Below are 8333 nucleotides of genomic sequence, written 5' to 3'. Positions count from 1 at the left end.
CTTCAGATCTTTGCTCAGATGTCACCTTTGCTGGGAGATCTTCCTGACCACAATTGCTGCCATCCATCTCAGACATCCTTTAGTTTCCTTCCTACTTAATTTTTCTCAATAGAAATTATCACTATCTGGCATACTATATGTTTTAATTATGTTCTTTTTGTATGTCTATTGCTTCCCTCCTCTCCCTCCATCCCCATACACTAGAGAATAAGCTTCAAGAGGAAAGAGATCTGCCCTAGCCGGTTTGGCTCAGTGGATAGAGCCTCGGCCTGCGGACTGAAGGGTCCCAGTTTCCTTTCCAGTCAAGGGCACATGCCCAGGTTGTGGACTCAATCCCAGTGAGGGTGTGCAGGAGGCAGCCAATCAATGATTCTCTCTCATTTATGTTTCTATCTCTTTCTCCCTCTCCCTTCCTCTCTGAAATCAATAAAAATAATTTTTTTTTAAAGAGGAAAGAGATCTTTATAATGTTATGTCCACAGAGCTTGGAAGGAAGGGAACCATTCTTGAGATGTACATAAATTTGACTTCTACTTTTTAAGTAGTCCATTCAGTCGGGGTGTGGAGGGGAGGGGAGGGCAGGGCAGGGGTCCAGATTGTTGTAGGAGGGTTTCTTCACATCATTGAATTGCAAGCCCAAGGATAAGGCAGGGCCTAAAGATGGTGCTCAGTCCCCTCAGCTATGCCCCCACTCAGGATTTCCCAGCATTCCTTAGGGCTGGCCTTTGAGAGAGGCCATTGATATTTTATTTACAGAATGAAAAAAAAACACAAAACACCACTTTCAGCAATCAGGGAGGGTTTCTCAACTCAATATTAATTGCACACAAACCACATTTACAGTCATTTGTGTTCTCACATATAACCTATTAAACAATATTAGTTTTGCTGGAGATCTAATTCAGCACAAATTTGAGCTCCATAGACACATGCCATTATTTTGAAAATGCTCCAATTTAAATGTTTTTAAATGACAATTTTGAGTGTTTTCAAAAATTTAGTTCACAGTCAGTTTTTATTTAATTTTGTGCATTCACTGTTAAACTGCTATGTTGAATTGCCTTTCTATCCTTGGAACTAAGAAATTAATCACCCTATCTGGAAAAAAAGAACTTTGAGCCACACACTAATTAGGATGGTCAAACAATAGCATTATTTTTCTGTGAACAAGAGCCTAAAGTATTTTATCCATTAAGACTTAAAAAACAAAACAAAACAAAACAAAAAAACCACCAACCTTTAAATCTGTCTAGCCCCATGCATATTTTAATTGTTAAACCATTTGTTTTATCAGTAATGGGAAGCTGTGAGTAGACTCTGTGATATGGACTGGATTGAAATTTAGATGCCTGTTAAAAAAAGAATAATGTTAAAGCCCTTGAGATTTAAATAGGCTAAGAAGCGAATGTTGGTTTGTTTGTTTTTAAAGATAATTTCTTCTCTAATCTTATGCAGATTTTTTCCAAAATAGTAAATAGGTATAAATTTGGTCAGTCAATATCAGGATTATTAAACTGCCAAGAAAAAATAAGAAAAAAGGATGACAGATTTAAACATTCACTTACCATCTGTTGATGAACAACAAACATTACTCCTCCATGTTATCTGTTTAATAGGGTAGTTAATGTGTTAATGCTTGATCTTTCTCATATAATGAATGATACCTCTATCCTCACAAAAAGCTCATGGGCTGGAATTTTTATGCTCTTTAAGACATAAAAGAGCAAAGATTTACACTAACTAATTCTCCCAAATTTGGACAATTAGTTCTCTACACAGGTGATTACTAGACCCGAAAGTTTTCATTAACAGTCTACCATCTTAATTAGCCATTTCTAATGATAAAAGAAATCTTATCTATAATAATAAAAGCGTAATATGCTCATTAGATTGGACAGCCAAACGACCTTCCAGACGTCCTTCGGACGACCTTCCAGGTGAAGCCAGGGCTGTGAGGGCAAAGGCAAGTCGCCATGGCTGCAAGGGCCGAGCCCCTTGCATGAATTTCATGCACCGGGCCTCTAGTGATAAATATTTTCCTTGGGCACTAAGTCATTATCTTAAGAAAAAATAACTGAAGTTATTTTTAAGTAGTTTTAAAAACTAGTTAAAATATATTAGTTGTCAATTGACCAAATTAAAATACTTTTCAGATATATATGACTTTCAAAATCCATGAAAAATTGCAATGCAAGAAGAGACATTATAAGATAAATATCTGCTATTGGTTTTTATTTAGTATTAGCACTTGTTATGTTCCTTTATCCAACTTAGGTTGGTATAAAGTATTGCTACACACACAAAACAAATCATTTTGTAGATACTTTCAAATAGATCATTGTGATCATTATTATTACTTTGTAATTTTTAGCAATTCACATTCCTAAATCTAACATTATTCTTGAATTCCTGATGTGTTTTATCAATTATTGAATCAGTGATATATTTGTGACCAGTTTTGTGTTTATGCTGTTGAGCAAGGATTTACTTTTTCTTTGCATCCTCAACACTGACTATTCATTTATTCTGAATCTTGTCTCAAATGTTATTTCTATCTTCTTTTTTGTTGTTGTTGATGATGATTTGCAATTTACAACATTTTAAAATAAACTGTCAGTTGTTATGCTTTGCTTTTCAAAGTATTTGGAGGGGGATATCTGCTTTGCAGTATGGTGACATCTCGTCAAGTAGGAAAATGTGTTACTTAATGTAACTAAAATGATATTCAGTTAACTATATATCAGCGGTAAACACAATATAATCTAAGGCATTACCGTGGTAAATGTAACAGGTAGCATATGTTCATGTTTTTTAATTTTTAAAAGTTTACTTCTAGTCCAATCAGAACATTCTGTGTGCAATGTAAACATTCTTAAAGGCATGAAGGAGACTGTTACAAACAAACAAAATTTTCCTCCTTGTACTGAGACGTAATGGAAAGAACTAGATAACAGGAGATCTGGGTTCCAGAGCTGATGTTACCACTTACTTGCTGGTAACATAAAGCAAGCCTTATAACCTCTCTTGGCTTCCTACCCACAAAGATGCAAAGGAGCTAAAACTATATTGTGGAGGTATTTTGAAAAAAAAAATGTTTATAACTTACTAATTTCAGTTTGACCCAGGAGAAGGTTTTTTAATAAAACAGAAGTTATTGTCTCACTAGTCAACAACTACTACATAAAAATCTCACCCCCCAGCTTGGAGTACTTTGCTTGCTCCTTCCAGAACATAGAGTGTAGTACAAAGTCTGGATGGTGGCATAAAAGAGTGAACTACATCATTATAGGTCCAGAGAGAAAATTCAGTTGAGTTAAGCTCAGGGAATAAGAATGCTATATAAAGGTTTATTTGTATATTAAATGAAGGTATCTTGTTTTTCAATAATGAAGCTAAAAATGATAACTGATATGACTCAGGTTATTTTTTTTTCAGATTCTCCAGTGAAGATATTATTATTACATTGAAGTATTATAAATTGTTCTTCCTATATATGCCACGAAAATATGCTATTAATTGGAATTCAGGGTCAAATCACACTATGCATAAAGTAAGAGAAAATGATCACAGCCATCTGTTATCTATAATAATAAAATGGTAATATGCTAATTAGACTGGACGTCTTCTGGACGTCATTTTGAACATCCTTTCTGCCGAAGCCGGGGCCGGAGGGAAGGCAGCCTGGGTCCCGGGTGCTGTTGGGAAGCCAGTGCTGGCAGCCGGCGGGGAAGAAGGCCTACTCTTGCATGAATTTTCATGCATCGGGCCTCTAGTTAAGTAATAAGATAATGCACAGACAAAATTTACCTTTACCATGAGTATAATAAATTGCACTTCTCTCCCTAAACACTTCTCAAAGTGTGTGTATGCATATAACTGAACCTTGGCACACAGGATAAGATTCATTGCAAGACAAATGTTTAAGAATGAAATAGTTCTAAATAATATCATTTTTGTCAGTTTCATGAGGGATTGATGGTTATAAACCCACTTAGGTGATCTCAGAGGAATTCATGGGAAATGAAACAAAATCAACTCACAGAGAGAATGGAACTAGAAAGCTGGAAACTAAGTTCACTCTCCATATTCATCAGTTTGGACTAAGTTATGCTGCAGTCACAAACAATTTCCAAATCTCAGTGAATTACAACAGCATGTAATTTCTTACTCATGTCAATGCCCACTGAGACTCAGCTGTGGCCTCCTCCTCCTCCTCCTCCTCCTCCTCCTCCTCCTCCTCCTCCTCCTCCTCCGCCTCCTCCTTATTCTTGGACTTAGGCTGAAAGAGTGTATTTGAGATATGCCAAACTTATGGCAGAGGAAAGAGAACAAAGCAGAACCACTCAATGGCACTTAAAGATCCTACTCTCCTACTCAGATGTGACATGGCACTTTCCTTACAGTCCATTGGCTCAAACAGGTCATGTGGCCCAACCTGATGTTTGTGGTGCAGGAAATACACTCTTCTAACAGAGAGAGGCACAAGAGAAGAGTTCTGTAGAGGTGGGCAGAGAATATTTTGAACAAATAATATCATCTCTCTCTCTCTCTCTCTCTCTCTCTCTCTCTCTCTCTCGGCCTTCTTAGCTTGCGTGAGGCCCTACGTGACTCCTCCAGCCTGATTAGCACGATATTTCAGTTCAAGTCTGCACTGACTAGTGTCTCTTAGTTCACATTTTCAAGTTTAGAGAAAAAATCCAATTAGCTCAACTTGAGTCAGGTGTTTACTGATGACATCTGGGTCCTGGCTCCGCCCCTTTGGTTAGGTGGGTGCAGAAGACAGGTACAAGACTTAAGAGGGCACCAAAAACTATAGGTTAGTTTTTGTTTGTTTTTTTTCTTAGACAGAAATGACAAAAGAATAAGTAGAGGATGGTTTTTTTGTGTATTGTGTGTGTGTTTTGGCATTTTAAATATCTTTATCTCTGCAGACCAAAAACATTTATAAGTTTATCTGCAAAAACATAAAAAGATGTTTAAACCTGTAAGCAGGTATCTGCTTTATACTCACTTTCAGTTTTTCTCTTGTACCTTTTGCAAAGGTGGTTGAAAGAAAATACATGTATTCCTCTTCAAGAATATATGCCTAACCTGCCTTTTACCATAATATTTAAAGGAATCTATGAACTGGAAAAGCCTATTGTTTAAAAATGAACTTAAGCACTGCCAGATAACATTGATCCTTATAAGCCTTGCATGTTTTGTACTATTAGTTCTGATCAAAGAAGGAACTATTTCTTAAAGAATTAGCATGGGAAGTAGAATGCTCAACATTGTTGTGTGGTGTGGGAATAGCCACCTCTGTCATTAGCCAGTTAATTCTCGTCTACCGCTGATTTGTTCATGTGAAGCTGATTATCCAGCCAGAGAGCATCACTTCAGCTTTTTTTGAGATTTTTGTTTATCCTCTTTTCACCCTTATTTTGCTTGCAGCTTGCAGTTTTAGAAGCAACTGTTGGACACCAAATACTTACCACTCTCTCCCATGTAACAGTACCAGCCTGTGGTAGGGCCATACTCCTCTGACCATGGTGTCATCAGTCTAAACCAGTTGTCAGCAAACTCATTAGTCAACAGAGCCAAATATCAACAGTACAATGATTGAAATTTCTTTTGAGAGCCAAAAACCGACTTCTGCGCATGGGCCACAAAGTTTCAATCGCACTGTACGTGCACGCCTGCACGTGGTGTTTTGTGGAAGAGCCACACTCAAGGGGCCAAAGAGCCGCATGTGGCTCGCGAGCCACAGTTTGCCAACCACTGGTGTAAACCATTACTTAGTCTATGAACAAGGCAGGTTGCCAAGAGAAACAAATGTGAATATCAGAAGTTAAACAGTTTCTACCTAATAAGGCTTTTTTATTTTGTAGGGAGCAAATGCTTGGCAAGTTAAATATACACAGGTTCAGTTGTAATTACAACTCATCAAAAGCCAAAGGGAAATGACTCTATAACATACTCTACCATTTTTGATCATCAGTACTTCAATTTCTTTCCATCAGTACAAATAACCAAGTGATTTTACTGTAGATGTGTGTAGTACACTATGTAGTAGTTTTTGCATAGAGATATTCATGCCATAACCCAGATACACCAATATATGAAATTGATGAAATAGCGTAACGTATGCCAAACCCACACCCCCCACATGTTATCCCAAGAGCATTAGTAACATAAAATCAAGTGTAAAATTGGACTTCCATCCAATCTAATAAATCTTACATGGCACAGAGAAATCTGTGGTGCTTTTAACAAGCAGTCGTATTGATTTTATTGACCATCAATCATCCGGCCAAGACTTAGAAAAGAAATATGATAAACACCTTTCAGCACACAATCAGTGCAGTATGAAGAAGCTTGATGTTTACATTCAACTTGTGCTATATGGCTATCTTCTCCCCTTATGGAAGCGAATCTGACATTGGTGGAATTTAAAACATTATTCAGTATTAAATACAATTTTCTCTACTTTCCCCTTTGAGAATCAAGAAATGTAGGATATGGAGACTTATATAAGCACAGATTTCCAAGCTGGCTTCAACCAGCACAATAAGGATATAGAATGTAACTACCATTTCCTTACAGTTCAAAAGTGGCACCTTTACTCCTGGACTGGGACATGGATTTCTGATTCCTCTGGTCACTGCATATAATAAATTTGTGGGAAAACATATTACTAAAACTTTTGGTATTAATTGGCAAATCAGCACATAAATATTTTACATGAATTTTTAAAACCATAAAGCAAAGATAATTTTAATGCTTCTAACATTGAGAACGTCCTTGATTCTTGTTTTCCAAAAGGCTGTACAATCTTACATTTGTGCTAGCAATGTATCAGGGTTCCAATTTCTCCATATCCTCCCCAATACTAGTTATTGTTGGTCTTTTTTACTAGAGTCACCCTAATGGATGTGAAGTGGTATCTCATTGTGGCTTTGATTCCAGTGACTAGTGATATAGAGCATCTTTTCATGTGCTTGTTAGCTATTTTTATATATTTTTTTAGAGAAATGTCTATTCAAATCCTTTGCCCATTTTAAATTGGGTTACTTCTCTTTTTTAAAATATATTTTTATTGATTTCAGAGAGGAAATGAGAGGGAGAGAGAGATAGAAACATCAATGATGCGAGAAAGAATCATTGATTGGCTGCCTTCTGCACACCCCCTACTGGGGATCAAGCCCACAACCCAGGCATGTGCCCTTGACTGGAATTGAACCCAAGACCGTTCAGTTCGCATGCCCATGCTCTATCCACCGAGCCAAACCAGCTAGGGCGGGTTACTTCTCTTTTATTGTTGAGTTCTAAGAGTTCTTTTCATATTCTGGGCACTTACTCATTTATAAAATTTAAGGGACAGAGATGTGAGCCTCTTATCCCTTGGAGATACTTACAGGAAATAAAAACAGACATAGAGCTGAGCATGAGGGAAAACTTGTCAAGACTGGCCCACCAGCACCTACTGATAATTCCTTGCCCACAAACCTTTATTAGCCAGTTCTGGGGCAGAACTTGCATAAGCCCTATAAGGATTGGCTCCTGACAAATAGAAAACATGGAAAAGTCCAAAAGCAGGAGGGGGAAATAATTTAGTTATCAAAGTCATGGATATGGTAATAAGCTTCCTCCTTACCTCTAGTCCCACTTCTGACTTTGATAATGAAATACAATATTATCAAGTCCCAGCGGGGCTATGATTTCTGTTACTACCAATATGGTATCCAAATAACTCACTGTAGGGTGTCAAGATGGTGGCTTCTCTGCTACATTTAAGAGTTATGAATGGATAGAAAGGACACTGGATCTTTCAGATCATTTGCCCAACCCCCTCCAAAGTCAGAAATATAAATCCCAGAACACTTCAGTAAATCACCAAAGACACACAGTATATATTATCAAAAAAACTTTTATTTCTTAGAACTTGTATTAGGAATTAAGAAGATCCAAGTACCTATTTTCAGTGGCGTGTGTGTGTGTGTGTGTGTGTGTGTGTGTGTGTGTGTTCAATAAAACTCAATTGAAACACTGATTCTCTCTTTTAGAGGCTCTCCTATGCCCCCAGACAACAGTAATCACAGGTTTTCTTCTATAGTCCTGACCACAACTGTCAAAGTTTACCTTTCCCTTGTTATTCTCTCTTTAGGGCATAGTACATATGTCTATACTATTGAGTTATAATGTTCCTCGTTATAAGTAAGGTCTCACTTTTTTAACATTGGCTTTTAATAGATAGTGCCTTTGCTCAAAGGATCCCTCTGATGGTAGGAGTTAGAGCACGAGGATGGAAAAGGAGAAATCCGTAGAGATGAGGTTTTGCTTTGTCCCTTACA

The 8333-nt window shown here is 37.3% G+C and overlaps 1 protein-coding gene across 1 annotated transcript in view; it reads left to right on the top strand.

Moving 5' to 3' along the window:
* The window catches only part of TRIM9 (tripartite motif containing 9), a 93346-nt gene that overhangs the window by 795 nt on the left and 84218 nt on the right, over positions 1–8333 (top strand). The window lies entirely within an intron of this gene.

Source organism: Cnephaeus nilssonii (assembly GCF_951640355.1).
Source record: "Cnephaeus nilssonii genome assembly, chromosome: 4".
Lineage (NCBI taxonomy): Eukaryota > Metazoa > Chordata > Mammalia > Chiroptera > Vespertilionidae > Cnephaeus > Cnephaeus nilssonii.
The sequence above is the reverse complement of the archived record's forward strand: the minus strand, read 5'-3'. Positions and strand labels throughout refer to the sequence as shown.